This window comes from Symphalangus syndactylus, chromosome 7 (assembly GCF_028878055.3).
Source record: "Symphalangus syndactylus isolate Jambi chromosome 7, NHGRI_mSymSyn1-v2.1_pri, whole genome shotgun sequence".
Classification (NCBI taxonomy): Eukaryota; Metazoa; Chordata; class Mammalia; order Primates; family Hylobatidae; genus Symphalangus; species Symphalangus syndactylus.
The window spans coordinates 91,119,266-91,137,033 of NC_072429.2; positions in this window are offsets into that span (position 1 = coordinate 91,119,266).

Genomic DNA, 17,768 nt, shown 5'->3' on the forward strand with positions numbered 1-17,768 from the left:
AAATATGAAAAGGTAAACAGAGAACCTTTAAAAACCGACATATATAAAAGGACTCTAAAGACAGTAGGCGCTTAGGAAAAGTGATTTAGCACTAGAGGTTTTGTGTGTGTGTGTGTGTGTGTGTTTGTTTTGTTTTTTTGTTTTGAGGCAGGGTCATCCTGTGTTACCCAGGCTAGTTTCTAACTCCTGGGCTCAATGGATTCTCCCCCCTCAGCCTCCTGAGTAGCTGGGACTGCAGGTGTGCACCACTGCACCTAGCTTACTTGAGGTAAATTTTTAATATTGCACTGTTTGAGCTTGAACAGATCCTTTGTATTTGCTTTGGCTAGGGAGGGAGTAAAGGGATTGTACAATAATCTTCCAGTTTTGAGCACATGGACTCATGCATGATCAAACACGTCCTTCACATATGAGTGTATGCACATGGCTATGATGTTTTAATTGATAGCTTTTGCTTGTTTACTTTTTTATACTGCTCGAAGAGTAATTTTGGCTGACTACTCTTCTATTTATTTAAGTCAGGAATTTTTGTGCCAGAAAGATGGTATCTGTTCTTTGTGGTATTTGCACTACACCCTCAATTTCACAAGGTCAGATGTAGATGTATCCATGCAAGTTTTTTCCTATGGCCCTAAGATATTGGTGGAAGAAAGCTTTACTATGTCCTAGGCAATGAGGATAATCGAGTCAATTACAGGAGCTGTGTACAGTTCTTAAGAGCATGGTGCTCTAGGCAAGTCTGTCTCACAGGGCACAGGGTTAATTAGTGTTTATTAAGTTGTTCAAAGATAAAAAAGAGAGAACCAAATAGTAGCAGGGCCTAGAGGTGGTAGTTTCCCTTTTCTCTGGTTTTCCCTTCCCTTCTGGCATCTAGGCTTTCAGGCAACCTTCTGCCACTCTGTGGTTTTGGCTACATCTGGAATCCCTTAACTATTTTAACCGCTTTCCATCTGTTTCTAGACTCAAGTTCAGCAAAAGAGATGCACTGGTTAGACTCTTGCTTGGCCTTCTTTGAATAATAACTCTATTTAAAGAATGCCTTCATACTGCCAAGCACAAAGCTAGTATGAAGCACAAGTGGATTCACAGACATTATCTCATCAGAGGAGCATAACCACACTACAAACCAAAGGCCAGGGTGGTTAAGTCACTTGACCAAGGTCACGCAACAAGGAAGTGGCAAAGCCATGGTTAAATTTTAATTCCTTCTGGCTCTAATGTCCATAGTCTTTTTTCTCTTTCTGCTTTCCTACATCTACAGATTGAACTTGTAGTAAGAAATTTAGTGCTGTTTATAAAGCTCTTTCACATTTGTCAATAGTATCAATATTGATAAGGAACAGTGGGAAAAACTTTTGAAATTACTGTTGGCCAAGATTGGCAGCATGAGGTTTAGCCAAATGCTCACTGGAAATGTCTTTATTGGCAATTTCGAAGGGTTGTAAACTGTTGTATTCACTCCACTCTCTGGTCTGTGTGGGCCTTAACCAGGTAGGAAAAGATCTACATGTTGATGGCTCACATGTCTTCTAACGACATGAAAAGCCAGCAAGTAAAGGGACTGTGCTTCCAATGCCTTCAAGACTGGACTCTTCTTTTGGGTTAGTGAACTTTTCCACCGTTATAATAATACTGAACTCCTCTGAGTCTCAGCTTATTCATTTTCTACCATCTACTCTGTTTCCACCCCAGAACTGTTGTAAGAATCAAGAAATAATAAGAATGTGGAAATAATTTGAATAGTTTAAAGTTACTGAAATAGAAAAATAATGTTGCTAATATTTAAGCCACTGATATTTTTATTACTCATAGTTGAAACTAATTATAATCAATTTACTATATATGTAAAAAAACCTGAAAGCTTGAAATGAAGCACTTTTCATAAAGGGTTGAGGTTTAGGGATGTAATTCTTTGATTGGTATAATATATTGGTATGCGGACAATTTTTGGACAGAGAGTAGAGATTAACCCATAAATGTCTGCTAACTGCTAGCAGCAGATTTTTGTCTGTGGTGATATCTAATAAATTGCTAGTGTTTTTTTCTGCAATACATGTGTTGATGCACTGATGTGTAAATACATTGTTTTACACACATTTATGGTGAAGGAAAAGTAAGATTGTCCAGCCAGTGACCAATATATTGCTCAAAACAAAATTAATTCACAAGACTTTCTCTGTTGAGCTGGACAGCAACTTTAGTCTCTGTAGTAAGAAGTCTGCCAAATTTTCTCTCTCCTGATTCTCTACTCACAGTCATTTAATGAAACTCATAAAAGTTAATATCCCAGTTTAGCGGTTCTCTCCCTTGTGTTTCACTAAGGAAACAGTTCTTATAATAAAATAAACATGCAGAGGGACTCAGGGCAAAAGTATATTCTGTATATGATTTTAATAAAAACATGTTTTGCTTTGTGAAGAAAAAAACACCTAGTGATAGCCTAAAATATAACAGAAAAAATATGAATATCATCCCACTCAAAAGTCAGAATTATGATGCTATCTCAAATCACCACCATCTCATTCCATCAGTTAAATTTAAGACAGAGTTTTTGCCTAAAGCAAAGACGGAGCACATACCACAGGATGATGTCGAGATGTTCAAAGGGCAATATTAGAGCGTTGAAGGAGAAGTTGTTTGGAATCAAAACAGTATGGTGAAATCTGTTCAATGCAATTTTTGTTTCTTTCTAGTCCGTGCTAGTCATTGCATCAATGAGGGAAAAGGAGCTAGGAAGATACCAGTCCATTCTAGCATAGTTTAGAATTTCATTTTGTTCTGAAGCCACCACGAAGTGACGATAAAGCCTAAAAGGAATTCAGTGGAAGGGTCCACTGCTTACAATTCCCTACTCAATCAAAGAGTCAAATCTGCTTGAGAATGGTATTGTGGAATCCCAAGAAAATGGGAGATTTGATTAGCCACCAATCTCATATCCTTATCAGGAGAATGCAGTTGAGAATCTGATAAGATCTCAGAATCCAGAGAAAACTACTGGGAATGAAATTCCTATTCCTGTAAAAACAGAGTCATCCTAGTTTAGTAGCACTTTGAAGAGTAACTAATTTGTGTGTGTGCGCGTGCAGAAGAGCACTTGATACATAAAAAAATACTTTACAGCTAAAATCTATATACAGGTTGAATGCTATTAATAAAAAGCAAATCAGATGACTCTACCTCATCAATAATTTTGTTTCAATGTACATATTTATTTGACTGGTCATATTAGAGACACAGTAGCAAAATTGATTACTTTTCTTTTTTTCAATATCGCTGCATTCTTCTAATTCCATAACAGTCTGTACACATCCTCCCCTCCCTCTGGCTTTTCACAACCACAATTGCCACTGCCACCATCATGCCTGCCCTCTTATGCTTTCTCATTGCTTTCAGTACCTTTATAGCATGTAAGTCAATTGGGATTCTATATATATTTATATAGTTAATTAATATTTGACTACTCCACAGTACTGAAAAACAACAATGACAGGAACTGCATTCCTCTTACTTGTTGCAGTGACTATAATGTGACTATCATCATTCTACCACTTAGTAGGTGATCAGTAAATATGTATTAAATAAATGAGTTTATTGAAACCTAAGTCAAGTTTTTTTTTTTTTTTTTTTTTTTTCATTAACCACTGTGGAGGATTAACAGATAAATTAGGATTTAGAAAGAGAGAAAAGACAGGTACACAAAAAGCTATACTGCAGACCAGGATGTCATCAATATTACTATGGAGATACAAGTACTAAAGAAGTATTATTTGTGGAGGGGTGATTAATTCTGGCCACTAATGAAGACAGAATGATTCCATTATATAAACACCCATTAACTTGAGTAAAGATTTGCAGACAGTGTCTTGATGGCTGATGCAGAATACCTGTTTTTTTGTTTTTGTTTTTTACATTTGGTATGTATGTATCAGAGAATGGAATGCCACCCTGAACTTTTACTTTATATTCTAGAAGAAAAAGGCGCTATATAAACAACCATACATAATGGAATAGGAGTACTAATTAGAAAAGCATGACTTCTACATCATTGTAATTTTGCTCTCCAGATCCCATTCAAGTATGGGCATTAATTAATGAATATTATTAAGCTCTTTATTTGCTGAATGTTCTTATTCACATTTGAACATTTTAAATGAATAGAATGTTTCTAATTTAACTGAAAGACTTGACAGCAAAATAATGCTCACTAAAGACAAAGTTGCAATAAACACACACTCTCATAGACTACTGACGGGAGAGAAAATTGATATTGCATTTCTGAGCAAATTAACTTTAATGTGTTCATATTCTTTGCTCAGAATTTATATCTCAATGTAGTATTTAGTTTTCTAAATATTTGTAGATGAGATGTTTGTTGAAGTTTTTATCTGTGATAGTAAAAAATGAAAACAATTGCAATTTTAAAAACAGAGAATTGGTTGAATTACAGGAACTATGAGACCATGAAACCCATAAATGAGGAAAATGTTTTCTCAGTTTCTATACTGTATGATATCTTATGTGAAATACTAATATGGAAATAATATGGAAGTTAAACTGCCATTAAATGGTCCAGATAACTCAATGTTTCCTATACCCACAGTCTAATCACAGCTCACAATTCACAAACTACTGCTGAAGAAGAATATTAATTGAAGCAGGAAGTTTTTAAACAGACTGTTTAAAGTCCTACAGGGAAGATGGGAAGGCAGCTCCATCTTTAAATGCACAGAAAAATATTAACAGCATTTGTCACTGAGTAGTGGGATTATAGTTTATTTTTTGTTTGTTTGAGAGTTTATTTTTTTCTTCTTCAACTCTTTTACAGTTAAAAAGGTTTAAATGAAAAGCATTAACTTTTTAATCATAGAGAATGGTTATTTTAAATTAAAAAATGTAACCTGATTTTATTTTTAAAGTCTAGTACTGCTCAAAACCTAATACTTTTATGTATTTTCTCTGATAACCATTCTTGCTAAATCTGCATCCAGCAGCAGAGGGAAATATCTGCAATGCTTTTGTAAGCCTGATCCTGGCATTCCCCTTTCAAGCTGAGCTAATGTAATCAAGAGAATGTGTGCCAATAGTGCATTCTAATAGACATGATCATGACTATACATAATTTTATTTTTGAAAATTTGAAAGAGTGCGTTATGAAATAAAATCATTCTCTTAAGTGAATCTCTTACAACAAAATTAGCTCATACAAATATTTGGTCAAGCAGATGCTATCTAAGTTTGCAAGTGCCAAATAGGTGGTATTCTTTCTCAATATCCATTGTGGTGCTTTTATGTATTTTCCTCTAAAATAAATAAGTTTTCTTTAATGGAATCTCACCAATAAGCAATTGTACAATCAGTTACACCTTTTTGGCTTGTGTGGGAAGGATTGGCTTAAAGGGAATCTGCTGGGTTTTTCATTGCCATCCACTGTGTATTTCATAGTGCAAAAACACAGGAATGCCTCTCACACTCACCCTAAAGTTTTCCCTTTGATAAAACCAGCCAGTACCAGCCAGTTGTTGGGAGCTGGATTTTCAAATATTGTTAATTTTGCCTAAACATAGCCCCTTTTCAGGCTGTCTCCGTGGTCAACTCTTGTTTATGTAACAATTTTCATTAAATAGATTCATGTTTTTGCCAAAATGTTTTTAAGGGAGTTTTCATATCATGCTGCATGTGGAAAACTAACATTTGCCTTGAGTAGATACAATTAGAATAAAGAAATGTTAACAAATTTTAGTTAGGTGATATTAGCCACTATGCCATTGCGGGAAAAAAAAAAAAAAAAAAAAAAAAAAAAACCTTTGGGCATTAGCCCTTGTCTCTGTTTAAAAATAAGATAAAAGAGGGAGCGCAAAGAATGTTATAAGAGTGTTAGGGTCAGAGGAGCTCTACTTTGAGATTTATCCTAGACTTACTCAAAAAGATTTTAAAAAGATTAAGGAAAACAATTGTTTGATGATGTGATTCAATGCTATTCAATACCATGCTTCTGGACTACCTAACCATCCCTTGTACTTCCAGCGGTGTTTATCTCCTACTTTGGAAATTACTGCCCCAGAATGATGCTGTGACCCTGTGTAGTTGCCTGCGTCTCCCCCTTTGCACTGTAAAGGACCTCTAACATCTCTCAGGGACTTTGCTTTAGCTATGCAACTCTTAGCTCTTAGCTTAGATCACCTGCTTAAGGGAAAGAATGGTGTCAGGTATGGTTATGGTTCTCTCATACATTTTCCTGTGTGTCTTTGTGAGCCCTTTAATTTTTAGCCCTTCTTGAGACAAACACTGTATTCAAACTCAGCTAGGTGCTTTACTTTTCACCAAGAATAGCATATTTTTGAGGCACTAAATAAATAATAAATAATGCCAAGTCTTACTTTTCTACACTTATGTGCTGATAATTTAGTATCTGCATGGGTACCAGATGATGTCATTGCTGTGCGCTTTAAGACTTTATTACAGCCATACTAGCATTATTTTTAGCACAGCAGGTGTCAAAAAGGTTTATTTTGAAAGAAAGAAAACATAAAAATGAATTATTTATGTGAGTTAAATCAAAATGTACTTGATATAAATGTTTAATCAGTTTTTCACCAACTTCTTTCCATATGCTCTGCCCTGCTCGATGGTGCAGTTCTAATGGAATTACTAAATATATCTTAATAGCTCAGCATACAGTATTATGCAATGGTACTTACACAAGAGGAATTTTTCAACTGATATTAAACAGGTCAAATGATTTTTTAAAATCTTTAGAATGCTTACTGTTTTATATAAGATTATTATTCAGTCGGCATAGAAAAATTCAGTAAGTTTGACACTTAAAATGTGCTACGTTGACCATATTTAAATCTTCTCATTCCTTAAAAAAAGATGAGAAGATTAGAAAATAACTTTAATTTTGACTGTAATTGCAAATGTTTTTTTCCCTTGCTTTCATAAGTAATCAGCAGATTTGCTGTTACTCCTGGAATATAAATGTTACAGAATTAAAATAAGGATTCCAAGAAAGACTACACCATGACTAAAGGACAATTTTTATATTATGGAGGAAACTGAAAACCTGAAGGCAGGATGAAGATTTATAGTCTTCACCAGCTTTTCAACTGATCTCAACTGGTTGCTTTCATATTTCTGTTCTTTGAATTACCTACTCTTTTGAGATCAGTTAAGTCCAACTCTTTGTTTTTATTATGTGCCACTTTTTCAGCCAAATCAATGTCTACAAAAAACTCATTATTTTTATATGCAGACACTTCACCCTTTGAAATCTTCCAATTTCTATGGCTATAATCTAAGGGTAAATCACTCAAGCAAAGAGTAAATGTCCCAGTCAGATACTGATTTCATAAGAGGGTGCTTAACCTCCAACTCAATCATGGTAATAATGGTCACAAATATAATGTTAGTAGATGTCTACTGAGAGCTGTCCGTGAGCCAGTGAAGTGGTCAATGTTCTTTGTATGCTGTACAAGGTTTTTTCACATAACTCTATGAGGTAGGTGCAAACCCTATTTTCAGAAAAAATAGTGGGAACACTAAGAAAGAGATTAATTTATCTTCATAAAGAGAAAGCAAGAAGATACAATAGAAATAGCAGTTGAGTTTGGGAGACCGAAGATTATTTGGGTTTGAGGGTCAACAGTTAAACCTATGATATGACTTTGGGCAAATAACTCCAGTAATGAAAGCAATCTTAATTACCAAGAAAGGCATATAACACACACACACACACACACACACACACACACACACACACACACAATAATTCTCTTATTAAAGAGAATCCAAACAGAAATCAAATTTTATCTATACTTTGTACAAAGCCACAAGCATCTATTTTTACAAAACTGCATTACAGCATGCAATCTTCTCATCACATTTTAATAAAAATGGACCAGCAGCAGAGACAATTCAGGGAAGGACAACTAAAATGATTAAAGGGAATAGAGGCTTTCATAAGGGGATAGACTGTAAAATTATAGTCTTTCATTGTGGAAAGCTAAAGGTGAAGTAGGGATATTTAACAGGTAATAAAATGGCAAATGTGGATTTGGTGGACAAAGCATTCATTACCTGGAGTATTAGCAGTAGAAGAACCTCCTTAAAGTTTGGAAAAAGTTTGAAAATTATGTTTAGAAAAAAACTAGAATCAATTACGGTATTAGTTTATCCAATAAATAAACGTAAGGTATATATTATTAGAGAGCATCAAACGAAAAGCACATAAGTCTGAAAAGATTGGGCTAAATGGTTTAAGTATGCAGCTGAGCACATTCTGAACAGGATATAGAAATATTTCCTCAATTTTCTGCAGTCAGTAACATGAAGCATTAATCTTCCCTGCCACATAGTATTGACAACATTCACCAAACCCAAGAAATAGGAAACTTGACTCCATAATGGAGGATTTAAAATAGACAAAGACAAACTACCATAGACAGAGTCTTTGCTCTATGGTTCTGTATACATCATTTCCAACAAATGGATGAGGATTTCTCCTTGACTTCCTGGCATCAGGGACTCGGTAGGGGCCCATGGATTTGTGTTGATAGGGAAGGTTATGCATGACCAGGGTAGTTGACATTAGCAGAATCAAAGGGAGAACCTTGTTCCTGAGACTCTCCAAATACAGTTTTGAGCAGGAACACCTATTCTAGGCTTCTCTATTTCCTATTTTAATTACTTTCCTTACATTTCTCAACAGTGGAAAATTCAGCAACAATAGTAAGTGGAAGAGGCAATAACAATAGTAAGTAGTGGATGGAATGATGAAAATAACTGGAGGCTTATTATGGCCTTCCATACACTGATTCATTTTATCCACTGAGCACATGTAAAGAACAGCTTTGACTTTTGCCTGTTTAGCATCCGTCCTCCTCTTTTCCTGGTGACAGCATCCATACAGACCCAATGCTCTCCATTCCATTCTTCTGGGCAAGGTGATTGGTTGAGGAACAAGCAAATGATCCAAGCCAATCTTGTAATAATTTATCAGGAGAGCTTTGGTGGAATAATTGGGGAAGAGACACCCTCTTTCTTCTGGGGTCACTATGTGTAGGGATGACATGACCCTGGAAAGGTCAGGAGCCACGAGAGCTCACCAGAAAAGAAGCCAATACTAAGAAAAGCAGAGTCAGGAGATGAGGAGAGAAAGCTTGACTGTGAGAAGGTAAGCAAAAGTGAGATTGTGTGTGTGTGTGTGTGTGTGTGTGTGTGTGTGTGAGAGAGAGAGAGGTTGAATCCCAATTTCAGCCCATGCATCAAGACAGACTTGAAGTTTGTCAGCCACTGACATTTTTATGTCAGTCACTGAATTTTTGTTTCTGTTTCCTTAAGCACTTGTGAGATGAGTGTTTGTTGTTTGTTACTTGCATAATCCTGGTTATTAAAAAAAACTTTATGAAGAATGTATTATTACCATTTTACAGAGTAAAACACTGAGCCTCATAAATATTCATTCAGAAACTCAACATTCTACTTAGTACTGCCTGGTTTCTTTGAAAACCTTATTTAAATTTTTCATAGATCTTAATTTCTAATTTTTATATTTGGATCTGTTTATTCATTCCTAATACAACTATAACTTTTTCTAGGTATTCTTAATAATTTTTTAAGATTATACAGCAATAAACTAAAATCATGGCCTCAAAATCATTTCTAGATTTTTTTTTGTGCATTGTACTAATTTACCTATACAGAAATCCACCTGAAAAATGGTTTGCACTCACAATTTCTTCATTCCATGGTTTGTAGAATATTTGCAAATGAGATGTGAATATTTATAGACATTTGTGACATTACTACTGCATTTAGAAGCTTTTATACCAAATTATAGATTCATGTAAAGGTTATAAATTAGAAGCTTTACAGAAAATGTCTAAATATTTATGAATTTAACTACATTTAGGAATAAATTTGCAAATTTTACATTTGCTATTTTTTTCACATTTATGAGCAAATATGAGTTTTCTAATAATCTATCAAAATGAGCCGGCACTCAGAAAAGCACAAACCCCAGATGGAAATGTTGTCTTCATTTTCTCTGGGTGTCTCCCTCCCGCTCTGTCTCCGTCTTTCTCATCTCCTCCTCTCTCCCAACTCCCTTCTCCCCAGAAATAAAATATGCAAGATTCACCAAGGAGATTTCAGTGCTTCCAATAATCCCTGGTATTTATGAGTTGTCAATCATATTATCTCTTATTTTTAACTCTCTAATCAGTCATCCGTCAACCATCAGTATCCAGGAGGGAGAAATTACACTCTGGAGTTCTTACAACATCAGGATCTAATTATCTAAGATATTATGCTATGGTCCAGCTGAATGTACTTGGAATGGACACAGGGAAAGGCACTTGCTTTTTTTGGCCACACCCCTAGTGAACTGGACTTTTCTGCTTCTGTGCACTTCACCACTGGAAGGAGAGGGAGAGAGGAAGCCATCTCAATTCTGGTGCTTCAGGCTAGGCTGCACCTCCACCAGGTCACCACCTCCCTGCACTGTGCTACAGGGATCCCCAGTGGAATGAGCAGCTAGCATCTGGACGACCCACCACTTCATGACCTGCTCACATCCAAGGGTCTTTTTCTGCACCCCTCCACAGCCACTTGACCTGGTCATCACAGTAACCACACCACTACTGAACTCTCAATGGGCCAGCATCCTACTGTTTGCACCCACCTTTAAGTCCACTCACTCTCAAATAGTCCTTTGACCCCACTGAGACTTTCAATTAATAAAAAACTACTATTTCTTCACAGTCCTCAGTCTATCATATTATCACTTTCCTCCTTACTCAGCTGAAAGGCCATGGCCCATTACACAATCATCTCCATTAAAACACTGTTAACTCCCTTGACTCTCTCTCTCTTTTCTATCAGGCCAAATTTCAAACTTGGTGAAACCCAAGTACCTAGCAGAGTTGCTGAACATTACTGGAGATTAACATACCACTATACTAACTTTAACTTCAGAAACAAAAATATTGCATTAGTATTCAGCAATGATGATTCACATCATCAGTTGCAAAGCTGCCATCCTTTCCTTCTCACAATGGACCAGTTTTGGTAACTCAGGCGAAAGACAGACTGCATATGGAATGGTCTAACGAGACTGGTTCAGAAATGGGCACAAAAAATTATAGTGGTTTAGATATAAGGGAAGATTGCATGTGGTTTCTTACTCATTTCAGAGAGCAACCAGAAATTCACTGGCATGTGATACAAATTAAAGATAAAGCCTAGAACTTCTCCAGCCATTTTCTTGCCATCAAGACAGCAAGATCACTTGTGCATGATGCTAACTCCAAGGAAGATAGAACAGATACAATTTTTTTCAAATTCGGATATTTCAGTGTTATACAGATCATCAAGACAGAAATCTAACAGAGATATTCTGGACTTAAACTAGACAATTGACCAACTAGACATAGCAGACATCTACAGAACACTCCACCCAACAGCGGCAGAATATATAGTCTTCTCATCTGCACATGGCACATACTCTAAGATCAACCACCTGCTCGGCCATAAAACAAGCCTCAACAAATTCATATGGAACCCAAAAAGAGCCTGAATTGCCAAAGCAATCCTAAACAAAAATAACAAAGCCAGAGGCATTATACTGCCTGACTTCAAACTATACCACAAGGCTATAGTAACCAAAAACTCATGGTATTGGTACAAAAACAGATACATAGACAAATGGAACAGGATAGGGAACCCAGAAATAAAGCTGCACACCTACAATCCATTGCTCTTTGACAGAGTCAACAACAAGCAATTGGGAAAGGACTCTCTGCTTAGTAAATGGCGCTGGGAAAACTGGTTAGCCATATACAGAAGCCTGAAACTGGACCCCTTCCTTTCACCGTATACAAAAATTAACTCAGGATGAATTAAACACTTAAGTGTAAAACCTACATTATAAAAACTCTAGAAGAAAACCTAGGAAAAATCATTCTGAACATCAACCTTGGAAAATAATTTACGACCAACTCCCCAGAAACAATTGCAACAAAAACCAAAATAGAAAAGTGGGACTTAATTAAACTAAAGAGCTTCTGCACAGCAAAAGAAACTACAAACAGGAAACAGGCAACCTACAGATTAGAGAAAATATTCACAAACTATACCTCCTATGAAGATATAATATCAAGTCTATAAAGAACTTAACAAACAAAAAACAAATAACCCCATTATAAAATGGGCAAAGGATATGAATAGACATTTCACAAAAGAAGACATACAGGAGGCCAATGAATATATGAAAAAATATATATCATTACTAATCATTAAAGAAATGCAAATCAAAACCGTAATAAGATACCATCTCACGCCAGTCAAAATGACTACTCTTTTTTTTTTTTTTTTTTTTTTTTTGAGACAGAGTCTTGCTCTGTCACCCAGGCTGGAGTGCAGTGGCCCGATCTCGGCTCACTGCAACCTCTGCCTCCTGGGTTCATGCCATTCTCCTGCCTCAGCCTCCCAAGTAGCTGGGACTAGAGGTGCCTGCCACTATGCCTGGCTAATTTTTTTTTTTTTTTAATATTTTCAGTAGAGACACGGTTTCACCGTGTTAGCCAGGATGGTCTCGATCTCCTGACCTCGTGATTCGCCCACCTCGGCCTCCCAAAGTGCTGGGATTACAGGCATGAGCCACCGCACCTGGCCAATGACTACTCTTAAAAAGTCAAAAAACAATAGATGTTGGTAAGGTTGTAGAGAAAAGCGAACACTTATATACACTGCTGGTGAAAGTATAAAATAGTTCAGGCTCTATAGAAAGCAGTGAGGGGACTCCTCAAAGAACTTAAAACAAAACTACCACATTTAACCCAGCAATTCCACTACTGGAGATTTTATATATATCCAAAGGAAAAGAAATAATTCTACCACAAAGACACATCTACTTGTATGTTCACAATAGCAAAGACATGGGATCAACCTAGATGCCCATCAAGAGTGGAGTGGATAAAGAAAAGGTGGTACATATACACCATGAAATAGTACACAGACATAAAAAGGAATGAAATTATGTCCTTTGCAGCAACATGAATGCAGTTGGAGGCCATTATCCTTAGCAAACTAACACAGGAACAGAAAACACAATCCTGCATGTTGTCACTTATAAGTGGGAGCTAAACATTGAATACACGTGGACACAAAAATGGAAACCATAGACACTGGGGACTGTTTGTGGCAGGAGGTTAGGAAGGAGGTGTGTTGAAAACCCTATCAGGTACTATCCTCACTGTCTTGGTGACGGGATCAATTCATACACCAAACCTCAGCAACATGCAATTTACGCATGTAACAAACCTGCACATGCACTCCCTAAACCTAAAAGTCTCTAGAAATAAAACATCCAGATCTCCTACGATATTTTTAAGTTGTTGAATCACTCAGTGCTGATGTTCACCCTACCTTACAGTTACAATAGGGGACAAATACCTTTCATTGTTTAGGCTTATATGAATTAAGTTTTCAATTTCAGTGACAATCCAAAGCCACCGAGACCATGTAACAGGTTGAATACTGACCCTACAAAAGTATGTCCGTGTCTGACCCATAATACCTGTGAACATGACTTTGTTTGAAAAAAAAGGTCTTTTTGCAGATGTAATTAAGTTAAACATCTCAAAGTGAGATCATCGTGGATTTAGGGTAACACCTAAATCTAATGACAAGTATGTTTACAAGTGAAAGGCAGAAGAATTTAGACACAGTTATAGAGAGGTGATGTGAAGATGGAGGCAGAGGTTAGAGGGATGCATCTACAAGCCAAGGAATGCCAAGCCTAGCTGGCAGCCATCAGAAGCTGGGAAGAGAGGTGTGGGCCAGATTCCCCCTCAAACTCTCCAGAAGGAACCAAATTGTTGGTACCTTGATTTTGGACTTCTGACCTCCAGAACTGTGAAAGAATGTATTTCTGTTGTTTTAAGTCACCCAGTTAAAAGGTGGCAATTTGTTACAGCATCCCTGGAAACTAATAAAAACTGAAATTAAAACCTAGGACTGCCTGGCTTTTAGGAGTTTATGCTGCTGCCAGAATTCTACACGGAATAAAAACTACTTGAAGACTAGACTTTAGATGACTATAGAGAACTGAGTAGTCACTGAAATTATCGTAGAAGCTTTATGGCAGAAATAACCATTCTGATGCAACCTGATCCCAGCAAGAAGTATGAAAAAGCCTTTAGTGCAGAACAAGAACAAAAAATACAATACAAAAAGAACAGTACAAAAAATAATGACCAAGGGCTTTCCACAAGTTTGTTAGTCAAGAGAAATTGGAATTTAGCATCAGAAAACACTTCAGCGACATTATTACTTGTGATGCATGTATGTTGTTCATGAGTGAATAAGTATAATCAGAAATACATATGCTTAAATATTTAATTAATATTATACTATGAGTTTAGGTTACAGGCTAACATGTTCATTGCCTTTTCAAAGTTCTGAATATAAACACTTATCTTTAGGAAATCTAACAGGTATTAGGTGACTCCTATACCAAATACTTCATACGTTATCTCAGTATGAAGTTATCTCAGTATATCTTTGTGAGACAGCAAGCACGCTTCCCATTTTCAAAAATGAGAAAGCTGGGCAGGACCATCAACTGCTTATGTAGCACCTTTGTGTAAATTACAAATGCATGTGCCAGGACAGATGGCTTAGCAAGAGCAGCAAGGGGTTTAGTTCAGCTCCACTTGGTCCCTTGGCTGTGTCTACAAACTCCTGTGCAGAGCAGGAGCTGCACAGCTGAAGCCCAGAGAAGCTAGGTAACAGTGCTCAGATCCAACTCTCAGTAAATGTGTGTGCTGTGGCTTGAGTCCATTTATCTCTGACTTTAAATTTCGTATTTTCGTGAGCGCACAGTGACATCTTCAAGTAGCTTCAGATTTTACTACCGAAAGGTATTCAAACTGATAAATGCAAGTGACAACTGCAGTTGATACGCTGTGCCAGTCAAGAGAGTAAACCTGAAAAATGATACCAGGAGAGAGGCTCACCTTCCCCCAGGTGGTCAGAATCAGCATTATAATTTGCAGGGCCTTGTACAAAATAAAAATGTAGGGCCATTGTTTAAAAATCATTAAAAATTTCAATAGGGCAACAGCAGAGCCTTAAACTAAGCCTGGAGTCCTTCTAAGTGTGGGGCCCTGGGGGCCTGCTAAGGTGGCTGCCCATGAAGCCGGCCCTGCAGGTGGGCCACATGAAGCCTAGCCTCTGGCTTGCAGAATAGCAATAAAAGAGATGCCGGTAGAAAAGATCTCCTACTAGCATCAGCGCATTTACCTCTGTAGCTTCTTGTGCTTACTGAGGCTCTAGCAGTACTAATAAGTTAGGTCAAGTTATACTTTCTCAAGCCGGAAGGATCTTTAATGTCTTACTCTCAGTTCTTATACAAGTAGACTACCTCACTTTGCTGGGTGGATCTCCACTTTACCTTAAGGTCAGGGAACAGAAATGCAAGCACTTCAGTGAAAGTATTTTACTGCAATGGTATCTTAGTGAAATAGGTAAGAAGAAACCCAACAGATTTATGTTTAAGTATTAGATCCAAATTAGTATCAGTGACAACAATGCCTCAGATTTGAAGAATAGTGGAATAGGAAGGGGGGATATTAAATTCTACTGCCCCAGAAAAGGCCAGAACCTTGATTTAAATATACCATTTGAAGTCTCAGAGACACCGCATTTTGGTTTCTGTAAGATGTTAGCTACATTTGAATTGTTGTTTAGATCAGTGTTTCCTAAAGTGTGTACAACTGAAATAACTTTGAAAGACGTGAAAAGGTAATTGCATGAAAATAGCTTTTTGGCCAGATACGGAAGCTGTGTGCGCAGAGGAGTGTTTTACTAAAGGATGTTTCTGAGTCTTTCACATACTCCTGTGCTGGCGTAGGGTATGGCACATGACTTTAGCATGGAGCATCTTGGGGGACCATGTTCCGTGAAACACACTTTATGAAGTGCTTCTTTATGTGACACTGTATTGTAGGCAGCATGCCAAAGAGGGCATTTTCAAGCTTCGTAAGTCCAGGCACACTTGTTTAAGAGCTTTCTTACCTAGGAACTTACGATTTGGCCATTCTTAGCTCATTACTTCCCCTCCCCAAGTCCAAGGCAGAGGTTAGTACACCTGTTCTCACAGTGTCCTGGCATTTGGTGCTCACTGTTCACCTGAGGAGCAGATTATGACTGTGAAGATCTAAAACATTCTCAGCTAATCTTAGCTGTGGGGTTAATACAGTTGTGGGGATCTTTTTACAGTTTATGCCGTCGTGCCCTGCTCAAAGATCCATCTAACACTCGAAATGAGGCTCCCTGAGTCTACACCCCAGAATCCGCCATTGCTGTCAGAGCTGGCAACGTGCCTGGCTGCTCTTGTGTGGCCCAAGGCAAGTCACTGCATTCACTAAGACAAGTGGCTGCTGTGTTCTTCCTAATTTTAAATACGCCCACAGAGAAGAGAGGGACTCACAGTTTGAAAGAAACTATTTAGTTTGCGTGAAGAGCAACTGAGTTTTCTGTTCCACTACACTTGAAAAACCCACGGGGCTGTTAAAATCAGCAGTCAACAAGCAAGCACCAAACCAACCGACACACTTAGAGCTCTGAGACTGGGTGAGATTCTCCGGGAAGGCTGTGTGTCCACCTTAGACATCTATGTCCCCAGGAGGCCAGCAATAAGACAGATAAACACAAAGTGTGGTCTCTGAATGGACCAATCACTTTCGACACTGTGTGCATTTTTATACAGAAGGATGATGAAATCACAAGTGTGTGTTTACTAGTATCTGGGCTATGCAAAGAAATAACGAGAGAAGTTCAACACGTAGGGTCCAAACTAAGTTTTCCTTCTTCACCTCAATCAAGAATTACTTTACAGATTGTTTGAATAATATCTCCAACTCCTTAATCTTTTCAAAGGAAAGCAGCAAAAATTCAACCAAAGAATAAAATCTTCCTGAATAAAAAATAAAATCTTCAGGAAGAATAAAATCTTATTTAAAGAACCTGATTTTTGCTAGCATTGGTTTGACTACGAAGAGCCACACTTCCAATGATTCCTGAACAGCAGATATCGGCTGCTATAAATTTTAACTAACTTGCCACTATGGCCACTGTTGAAAATCCTGTAGGAATTAAATGCCCGGTTTTGCAAGATACACATTTCTTACTGAAAAGCAGCAGCCTATTATTCATTGTACACATATATTACGCCTCTATTTGCTGCCAAGTTTTATGGGATTAAATACAGAACACAATAGGTAAGAGCCCCAAACTCATGCTACTGATTCGTATCTCTGAAGTTGTTTGCTGCAGGGTCTGACTATGAAGGAGCTGTAATCACAGTGGCCACTAGCCTCTGATATTCTTCCTCTGCTGTTCTTAATGTTCTTCTCTCCACATCCTCGAAGCATCATGGCTTACATCCCTGTTCATTGGCTTAAGTCTTCCCCAATCCTTCAGCAAATTATGATCAAGGTGGGGGTATATAAATGGTTCTTAGTATTCTTCGTGCTATGGCTGGAGTTATTTTAGGAGCTTGTGGTGCTTTTAAGATCAAGGACTTTGACCTTGGTCCTATCTGGCTTCTTGCTCCCACTCAGGCACAGGATATAGTCTTTTTAAAAAATAAGTAACCTGCTGGGTGCAGTGGCTCATGCCTATAATTCCAGCACTTTGGGAGGCCATTGTGAGAGGATTGCTTGAGGCTAGGAGTTTGGGAACAGTCTGGGCAACATGGTGAGATC